At 38.7% G+C, this 10,741-nt stretch overlaps 1 long non-coding RNA gene across 1 annotated transcript; it reads right to left on the bottom strand.

The window, feature by feature from the left end:
- Positions 1–4,540: 4,540 nt before the first annotated feature.
- On the bottom strand, positions 4,541–9,614 carry LOC147335633 (uncharacterized). The gene is made up of 3 exons (XR_015126884.1): positions 9,551–9,614; positions 7,851–7,890; positions 4,541–7,742 (listed from the first exon to the last, which is right to left on the bottom strand). It is a non-coding gene; the product is annotated as an uncharacterized LOC147335633 (long non-coding RNA).
- Between the last annotated feature and the right edge of the window lie 1,127 nt (positions 9,615–10,741).

The following is a 10,741-nucleotide window of genomic DNA, read 5'->3' as shown; positions in this document are numbered from 1 at the left end:
GTTGTCATTTCAAAGTACAGCAGGAACTCATTTATTCTGCAGACTGTTCTTTGTCTTGCTTTGACATGTATGTGCAGATGCACACTGACCTCAGCCTCTGACTACATGTAAACACAATAAAATAAAACAAACTGATGATGTGAAACAATGATTGAAACACTGTAATAATGATGTTTGTGTTGAACACCACATGTTACCAACCAAGATCATGTGATTGTGTTCAGAGTCAGTTCAAAAAGCAGACCCACATGCTAAATGGTTCTTATACAGCACTTATTTTACTCTTCTGAGCGCTTCACACAACTTGTAAATGGCCTGTATTTTGTATAGCGCTTTTCTAGTCCCTAAGGACCCCAAAGCGCTTTACATATCCAGTCATCCACCCATTCACACACTGGTGATGGCAAGCTACATTGTAGCCACAGCCACCCTGGGGCGCACTGACAGAGCTGCCGGACACTGGCGCCACCGGGCCCTCTGACCACCACCAGTAGGCAACGGGTGAAGTGTCTTGCCCAAGGACACAACGATCGAGACTGTCCGAGCCGAGGAACAAACCAGCAACCTTCCGATTACAAGGCGAACTCCCAACTTGTGCATTCACCCATTCACACTAGCACATTTTTCTTAGTGCTTTGTGACAAACATTCACACACATATTCATACTCCGATGGATGCCTCGGAGAGCAATTTGGGGTTAGTATCTTACCCAAGGATATGTGATAAGCAGACTAGGGGAAGCCAGGAATTGAACCAGCAACCCTCCGATCAGTAGATGTTCAGCCCTACCGCCTGAGCTACAGCCACCCTTGCAAAGCAGGACTCAGAGTACCAAACAAAGGTGACCTTTATTATGAAGCTGATAGTTTCAGGCCTCGATGGTAACAAACGAAGAAAACTGAGTTACAGATAACTGATCACAGGCACACAGAGACTTACCTGTGGGTCATCACAAAGTCTCTATTGAGATCACAAAAGTGTCAACTTACACTTTGCAGTCAACATAAATAAATAACTGAGACTTAAACACTGTGTGATTCCACAAATGTTAATCTGTCCAAATGATTCAGTGATGTGTAGACTAATAGATCAGAAGATACTGTGGTGTATTACCTACAGCATGACTGTAGACGGATCTTATCATAATTATTCCTGAAAGACTTTTACCTTTATTTTTACTCATGTTGCCATAGTAACTTTAATCTCCGAAGACCTGAACTCTTTCATAGCATTTTTATTTCTCTTTGCTATTTGGGCTGATTGGGACCTGATGAATGTAAAAACAAAGAATTACTTTTTACTTGATTTTGCTCTACAATGGCCTGATATCCACATATGGGGACATTCGATTGAAAATTTGATAGAACAGTGGCAGAATAATGTCCTCGTGAGTGGATATCAGGTCCTTGTAGAGCAAAATTTAGTACTGTGGTCTAGACAAGACAAAATGTGATGTCCACATATGTGGACGCCACAGGTTAAATCTTGAAAGCATGCTGAGAAAATGCACAAAGCATTGCAACAAACCACTATTGAACAGTTCACTTATAACTGGATCAAGCTTCCACTTCCTCTTTACACTTACTGAGGTTTGATAACAAGAATAAGACGACACCACATTCACACCAGAGTTTTTGAAGTGTTTTAGAGCAGTGGGTTGATGTGGACGGTTGTTTCTCCTTGTATATTATGTGCATGTGATCACAGCTCTGGGCCCTGTCCTCCGTCTTCCCTCTGCTCTCTTTCAGGTGCTGTTTGTTTTCTGTGTCATTTCCTCTTTTTTCTTTTTTTTAAAAATCTCTTTCCTTCTTCTAATTTCTTCCTCCCCACCTGTCAGCTCTGGCACTGTTACAGTAAAGATGTGTAATCTTTTTTTTATTTTACTTTAATACCTGTAAATAGTTAATGTAGCAGTTAAAGCACAGTTTCTATAGTAAATGTTCTTCCTCATTTTAACTCTGCAGGCTGATGAAGGAAACAACAAAAGATCATTGAGGTTTGTTTCAGTGCAGAGATGGTGCAGATAAGACTGCAGCTCTGTGTGAACTTGCAGTTATACAAATAACAATGTTTACACAATATTTTCCATCATTCACGTCTTTTTGAGAAGTGATCCTTCCTGTCACAGTCTGATCTACAGGTCAGAGTCTAAACACTTTCTGCATATGTTCATGGTCTCAGTCATTAAAGTTTCACATGTTACTGACATGTTAATATTATAAAGTATTTTCCTCATCAGTGTATGAAGAGGACAATAAAGTGCAGTGTGCTTTAGGACCTTATGTTTGCTGGATACTGATGGCTTAAAATAAGACACCGCTACACACAAAACTATTGTCTCAAACTACAGGCTGCATTTCCTCTTTTGCATGTGGTCGAGACGAAAATGAGGCCGTTCAGTAGATTAAAAATAAACCTGTGGTAGAACAGACAGTAACCACCAACAACCCTTCACACACATATCGGCACTGTAGCTATTCTGCATTGTCATTTTTGCGGTTTGATCTTAATGCCTTTAAATTTAATACACAAACAGATGTCATGGTCCTCCAGTCTTCTCTGACTTCCTGTCAGTGCTGTTGTTGTTCCTCTCTCTCTCTCCTGCTGTCCTCTCCACCTGGGTGGTGCACCATTCCAGGTTCCTGCCTTTAGCCAAAGCAACTGCTGCTCATCATCCTCATCCGATGCTTAAGGTGGTGGCTGAGCTGTAGGCTTTGCTGGATTGTTGTACTTAGTTTAGTTACTGTAACCAAGACACAGAATAACTCCAGCTTTTTCATTGTAGCTGAAGTACGGGACAAACTGTTCCTTTTCACCTCAATACGAAACGCGTAATATTTTCTCTGAATACGAGATGATTCAGTTTTTTAGGGGACAGTTGGCAACTCTACTAATTAACCTTATGAACAAAATAAAGTCCAACATCAGTAACATCATAGCACCACCCAGCTGTATAGAAACTCCATCATGCTAGCTAGTACCCAGTACGAAAAGGTCAGCATAACGAAAATAAACTCCTCCTAAACTTGGTTTATATCTGACCCAGATAGACTGCAGGTCATAACTTCTTACCTGAAGTTCAGTTCACCGCCTCGGGTCTCTGCTCCTCCTGCCTCACCTGCTGGCCTCCACCACTTGCTAATGGTACTCAGTCTGTGGAGGCTCCATGATAGCCACCACACGAAGTAACGAGCCTATCTAAATCCCAGTAACGATTGACACGTTCCTGATTTTGGCATAATAACTAGTTACCGTGCTCGTTACCACAATAATAACGTAGTTACTGTAACGCGTTAGTCAACACTGGTGAGAGCTTTGTGATGTTTACTGTGTTTGGAGTCTCAAGTTAGTTTGTTGTCTTGTGTAGTTAGTGTGTAGTGTAGTCGTTGTTTTGTTTTGTGTGTCAGTTCTACTAGTGAATGTCACAGTTGCTGTCTTAAAGCCACCAAAGGCAGACTGCAGTGTAAATGCTGAGTGACACACCTGCTGTCAGACCTGCAGGATTTATCCCTGTGCTGTTCTCATCTGTGTTATAGTGACACAAACTATTTTTTGGAGTTGCATAAATAATTTGTTCTCTTCTTATTTGATGCAGAACACCTGATTGTTCTGTAAACAGTTTTAAATGGTTATATAAAAAACGTCTGAGCCTTGGCTGCATTTTTAGGTAAATAGTACCATATAACTTTGTTGTTTGCAAAACTTGTGCATATTTTTTAAAAATGTACAATTTGTATTTGCATTTCAAGTTATGAAAATGATTCGTTAAACATGCTTTTGGTTTTTACAGTCAAAAATATCACTTTGTCTGAATTTAGATAAATTGTGCTGATACATTATATCAAAATGGGTAAATAACAGATTGGCAGGATAAACAGTTTTTAAAGGTGAAATATAGAGGCCGAATCAAAAGTAGTCAAAAATGGCCAGTTATACCCTGGACCCCAGAGGGTTAAAGGCTAAAAGCAAAGTTGTCACCAAGTACTGTTTATATTTGTGTGTATTTCTGCAGCTTTTTTAAATATTAACTTGGTGCCTTTGGGTGAAATAATGGTAATATGACTGATCCATATGCTCACAAAGAATAGCCACTTGTTTCTGTGCTACCAAAGTTCCCCGGCTTTCATTCAAAATGTGTTTATCATCAGCACCGACACATTAAACTACTTAAACATTATAAATGTGTTCAAGCTCACACTGAGGCCTGTGGGGCACAATCAGCCACTGAGACAGTTCACACATTTATATGTATTTGTACATGAATATTTCATACCTTAAGGCTGCCTGTTTATTTAAGGGAGATGAACAAAGTACATTGGAATTGCACATAATAATATCATAGATGATAAATTAAATAGATTTTAAGTAGATGCTTGTGCATTCTTAAAGTCTCATATGTTGAATTGAACTATGTGATCTGTTCAAAGCCTCCCAGTCAGTGCTGTTCTCCATGCCTGTCTGACTGTACATGATGTCATCAGCACAAACACTTTAAAGGTGATCATTTAGGACTTCAGCAATAATACAGACAGCAATGTAGTTAGCAACAAAACAGTTAGTTTTATTGGGAATTAACTTAAAAAACAAACATCAGTCTCCTATTTTCTATCACACAGGAAAGAAGCATCAATATCTGATAATTTATTTATTTGGGGGGGGGGGGGTCAACAGGAGAAGAATATCTCTAACAAGTTGATTTGTTCTCATCTTAATTTTTAAGTGAAATGTGCATGTTGAGTTTATACACCATGTATATAAGGCGACCGTCCTTTTGCAGTATTTTTGTGTGCTGCGTTTTTCTGTCTTAACAAAAGGGGAACAAATGTGTCTAAGTTCACCCAGGATGATTTGTTTTCATTTTCACATGGTCTTACTGAGGTAATGCGAAAAGACTATGTGCACCTTAGCATATGCTACTTCCGGTGGCACCCAAAATGCACACAGATGGAAGCAAAAGGTGAACTTAAATACAGCTTTAATGCTGGACGACAAAACAGAAAACTGGCTGAAGTAAAATACAAAATAAACTTACGCAGGCAGACAGAACACACAACATGAATGAGGGTAGATCGCAACACTTTTGCACTTTTGCAAATATGTAATGTCCTGATAAATTGAGCAGATATTTGAAGTTTACACAGCTACATTCTCGACTGAAAATATCCTAAACATTTATTTTGTGACCAAGAAAGAGTAATATTAAAACAAAGTAGCTGCCGCCATTGTTGGAAACTAGAATTGGCCGCACTATGAATTCTGGGTTAGATCGGGCCACAAAGAATACACCCGACCCATCTTTTCAATCTAAGGAAAAGGACACATTTGGAGGAGTCTTCGAGGTTGGACAGTCTTCGTTGCGTTGCTGTAACGTTATCGACCTACAAATGCAGCCTGCAAAGGATGCAGCCCCTGAATTTGGACACATCAACGATACTGGAGACGGCTTCTTCTTGTTTTTGTGTTGAACACTAGTTGACCTGATCGTGACTAGTCAACGAATCGTAGCAACCCCAGTTGTTATTATTGGATGACTCTACACAGGTTTAGCTGAGAGGTCGGTGACAGAAAGTGATTATAGGGTTGTAGCTTACACTGTCCCGATCATTGTGTTCTTATTTCTTAGAGCAAAAGAAGTGTCAGTCTGGACAAATGAACAGAAAAACTAAACAGAGGCAGATTCTGTTGGCATTGATATTTTTTATATTGTCATTTGTGCTAAAATATATAGATATAGAATCATTGCCTTTATCTGTCCTAATATGGCTATAATTATGAAGAAGTCAGACAGTCAGAGGATTTATTTTCAACCTTCTACTATTTCCTTTATCTGTGTCTGTGCTGACAAAATGTGCTTTCTTTATTTAGAGTGCAGCTTAGTCCAGAGATGAGCTATGTTATACATTAGGAAAGCACCATGTTCTGTTTCTTCTAAAGTGCAAGACTTCACACCTTTAAATGTTTGTTTGAGACATGACTTATTACAAGTTCCTGTTTTTATAGTTTAGCAAGGTGCTTGTTTCTGCTTTTCTGCATACCTCATACACACGGTTTAAGTTCATTGAAAGGTCGCGTGTCTATGTATGGTATAGCTGGAAACACACACACACACACACACACACACACACACACACACACACACACACACACACACACATGCAGTCTGAGCAGAAGAAAAGCTGCTCTGGAAACATGAGCAACAGTTTGACAGGTGACCAGAAAGATGGTGAAGCTCAGCAAACACGAAGCAATTTGATACCAGAACAAAAGAGAAATGTCTCCCAAGAACAGCAACGACTTCACAGTTTAAAGAAGAGCGATGATTCATAACCATCAAAGAGCAACTCAGAGGATAAACAGAAGAAAAGTGATTTGATTGAGAGGAGAGTGATTCTCAGAGACGGTCACTGAACAGGAGATGTGACGACTTTCAGGACGCCTCACTGACATTCATTGATGCAGATGATGATTTGACTGTGACTAACCCGAAGATAACAGTTATATTTGTTACCATTTAAGATATTTTGACTCTAAATGATGTATTTTTTTATTATCGTAAAGCATTTCTAAAACCAGTAACACTGAGATTTTATCCACTTCTGTCTGTAGTTTTGTGTCATGGTCACAAGTCTGTGAAAACAAAGTGAGTGTAATCTCTAAGAGTTCAAACTTAAGTGCAAATTAAAATATTTTGATGAAAATAAAACCATCAGAAATGTTTACATGAACCAAATCACAAAAACTGGAAGATGGAGGATGGAAAACATGTAAAACAATCAGGTACTGAGCAGAATTAATGTGTGGAAATGTCACATCAGGTGTTCAGCATTAAAGGGGACATGAAACACTACATGTATAAATGCTGATGTACATCATGGAGCCCAGCTCTCAAAAACTGACACAGATGTAACTCTGACTGTGAAGCTTAATTTAAGAAATAAGTGCTTAGAGTTATAAAAAGATGTTCAGCGCCATCTTCTGTCAGTACAGAGCATCACATCACCAGGTCAGTTGGTTCGTTTCAGTCAAAACACTCACATCAGTTTATGTTAAGTAACTAATAGCAGAACCAATAACTCAGTGAAAATAAGGACACTAAAACTAAACATCAGTTTAATGGGGTCACTGTTGTGCTGCTCTCAGCTGCAACAATGAGTTTTATGTTAAAACGGAGGACATACTGTCTGCTTTCACCGTCTGTCTCTTTAGCAGTAAGAGGTTCTGCGCTGTTTGGTTAGCTGCACTGACACAGGAAAATCCAGCTGTTAGCTGTAATGTTCAGGTCTGTGAAGCACTTTATGAACGAGGACTTCATGAAGGAGAGTCTGTTTGACATGTTTTGTGAACTTTAAGTTCTTATTTCTTAAATCCAGTTTCACAGACAGTTACATCTGAGTCAGTGTTTGAGAGCAGGGCTCTAAGATGTAAATTATCGTTCATACATGTGGTGTTTTTTAATGTCCACTATAAAGGACAAATGTAATTTCATGCATTTGAACCTGTTTTACATACAAGAACATGTTTGAGTAAATATTTAACTATTTTTCACGTAGAACCACTTAACAGTGTCCCAGCTGTAGATCTTCTGTCGTGAGCTGAGAGAAGAAGTGTTTCTATAATCTGCTGCAGAGGACTGTGGAAATGTTTGCTGCATAAATCAGCAGCTACAAACACTGAGAACCTGCCTGGATATCAGCATAAGGACGTGTGTGAGGGGTCACTGGCTGCCCCTGTGTCTGTCCCACCTGTGTTGGAGAACAATAAGGTTTATTATAAAAGCATTGTCTCCCCTTGATGCAACGTGAAGTTCTGTTTTGTGTTTGAGTCTTTACAGGTGTGTAATGTTACTGTACCTTATTGGATTTGTTTAGAAGGCGGAGACAGACTCTGTATCTGTGTGGACGAGGAAATCATCTGGTTTTACTTTCATGTAAACATCTGGCCTCAGACACATAACTTATCATTTGTAATTTGTTCTGTGTTGTAAAGATGATTTTTTTTTTTTGCAAAACATGTGAAGCTGAAACACTTCTCCATCTTCTTCTGTATCAGTAAAAAATCATTAAGACCTCACCTGGGATACTTGAAACAATGGTGTGTTTTGTACGGTGATGCTGTTACTCGACTAAATCAAACTGACAGTGACTTGAAAAAGTATCATACCCTTTGAACGTTTATACATTTTGTCACCTTACAAACGCCAACTTAAATGTTTTTACGGGGATAGACCAACACAAATAGTGCAGAACTGTGAAGTGGTATGAAAATGATACATGGTTTTCAAAATTTTAAGCAAATAAAACTCTGAAAAGTGTGGCATGCATTTGTTTTCAACCCACCTTCGTCAATACTTTGTAGAGACACTGCTCGCTGCATTTACAGCTGCAAGTCTTTCGGGGTTTGTCTTTACCAGCTTTGCACATCTACAGACTGAAATGTTTGCCAATTATTTGTTGCAAAATGGCTCAAGCTCAGCCAGACTGTGAACAGCAATTTTTCAAGTCTTGCCACAGATGCTCAGTGGGATTTAGGTCTGGACTTTGACTGAGCCATTCTAACACAAGACTATTCTTTGATCTAAACCAGGGGTCGGCTGGTGTCCTGAAGGTTTTAGAGATCACCCTGGTTTGCAGTTGTAGCATGCTTTTTCCATTTTTGGATGATGGATTGAACAATACTCCTTGAGATGTTCAAAGCTTGGGATATTTTTTTATTATCTAACCCTGCTTTAAACTTATCTCCAACTTTATCCCTGACCTGTCTGGTGAGTTCCTTGGTCTTCATGATGCTGTTTGTTCACTAATGTTCTCTAACAAACCACTGAGGCCTCCACAGAGCAGCTAAATAGGTGACTTCTGAAGGTAAATGAATGCACTGGATTTTAATGAGGGATATCAGAGTACAGGTGGCTGAAAACAAATGCACGCCACACCTTTCAGATTTTTACTTTTTAAAACCATGTATCATTTTCATACCACTTCACAATTATGTGCTACGTTGTGTTGGTCTATCACAGAAAATCTCAGTTTAAAAAAGGTGTCAAAATGTGTAGAAGTTCAACAGGTATGAATACTTAAGCTCATGCTTTGTTCAGTTTGATCAGAAATATCCAAGTGACGAGTTTAATGTTGAAGGAAGTGATCAGAGTAAAATACAGCTTTATTATCCACTTAGCTTTGGTTCAGACTAATAATTGGTTCTTAGTGCAGTGGCACTTTGATATCACTGTAATGTGTTGTCATGCTAATAATGCCAGTAATAGATTACTTTGGCTTGCACAGCAAATGTGTAGCTTACAAAGAATGATGAATAAATGTTTTTATTCTTCATTTGTTTGGTGTTTAACTGTTTTCCCATCTCACTAAATACACAGATTTAAAAAGGTGAAAAGAACAAAATAATAAATTTGAATAAATGTCTGTTTCCTAACATGAGAAAAATGCCACCAGACCTAACTTATATTAATAAGTCCACCCAAAATGAATTTCATACTAATTAAAAAAACTTTCCAAACCAGGTTTTCTTTTTATAAAATTAACTTTGGTGTACTCACTCTTAGTTCTAAGATCTTTAAACTCAATAAGAGAGGAGGTGATGTCATCGTATTCATCTGAACCTGAAATGTTCATATTTTTATTTACAGGATTGTTAAAACATATAACATGAAATTAGATTCATTAAATTAAAAATAAGTTTAATCTCTAACTGTTCTGTGCTTTTCAGCACATATACTGTACCATTTCTGTTTTTCACTTGTGTGACTGATTCATAGACGTCAGCAGTACCTAAAGAAAAACAAGCCAGGCTCACATTAATCATTTTATTACAGTTACACTAAAGATCAGAGCAAACACAGAAACACTGTGTGAGTCAAAACCAGGACTGTAAGATCTTTAAATGTTATTTAAAAAACTGCTGAACACAAACTGAACCTGATAAATGTTCGTGTTAATGGAGGTTTAATAAAAGTCAGTATCCATCCATTCGCTTCTGCTTATCTGCCAGTCTGTCGCAGGGCTCACACACAGGGACAGACAACCATTCGTGCTCACATTCACTCCCACATTCACACCTATGGGCAATTTAGATTGATCAATTAGCCTTTCCCCACTAAAAGTCAATATAAATAATGATGATAAAGATCGGTTTAAATACTGACCATGTTGAAGAGAGCCGTACACATGAGTTTCATCCTGGTTGACTCCATGATTTGTGGAGGAGCCCGGACTGTGACTCTCAGACTGGATCGACCTAAAACAGGAAATAAACACAATTGTCATGGTCCTCGGTCTTTTGACCCAACGGTTTGTGTTTTTCATTATTATGATATTGTGTTTGTTCTGATTGTGTACTGGGGTTTAGACTTTTTAGTTCCTAGAGTTTGGTTTCTGTGTTCCCTCTGTTTAGTGTCTGTACTGTGTCTCTGTGCATTTCCTGTTTTATTGTGAAGATCCATGTCTTCTGTTAGTGTGTTCACTTTATGTTTTCCCCTGTCTCGTCAGTTCAATTTGGTTCAGCTGTGTCTGCCTCCTGTTTGCTATTCCACGTTTCCCTCTGTATGGATTTATAGTGTGTGTCCTCGTGTGTTTGTTGCTGGTTCGTCTGTGTTCTTTCCCTGCATCATTCTGTGTCGTCCCCAGTGTCTCCCTGCATCACCATTTTGCCTTTGCTGTTTCTGTTTGTTTCACCTCTTTATGAATAAAACTCATTTGCATCTCAGCTGCCTGCATCTTAGGTCCTAATT

This window comes from Aulonocara sp. 'chitande type north' Nkhata Bay, linkage group LG3, assembly GCF_057382095.1.
Source record: "Aulonocara sp. 'chitande type north' Nkhata Bay isolate Kocher_YH1m ecotype deep benthic linkage group LG3, A_spYH_male_GT1.1, whole genome shotgun sequence".
Taxonomy (NCBI): domain Eukaryota; kingdom Metazoa; phylum Chordata; class Actinopteri; order Cichliformes; family Cichlidae; genus Aulonocara; species Aulonocara sp. 'chitande type north' Nkhata Bay.
Note: the sequence above shows the minus strand (reverse complement) of the source record. Positions and strands in the feature narration are given on the sequence as shown.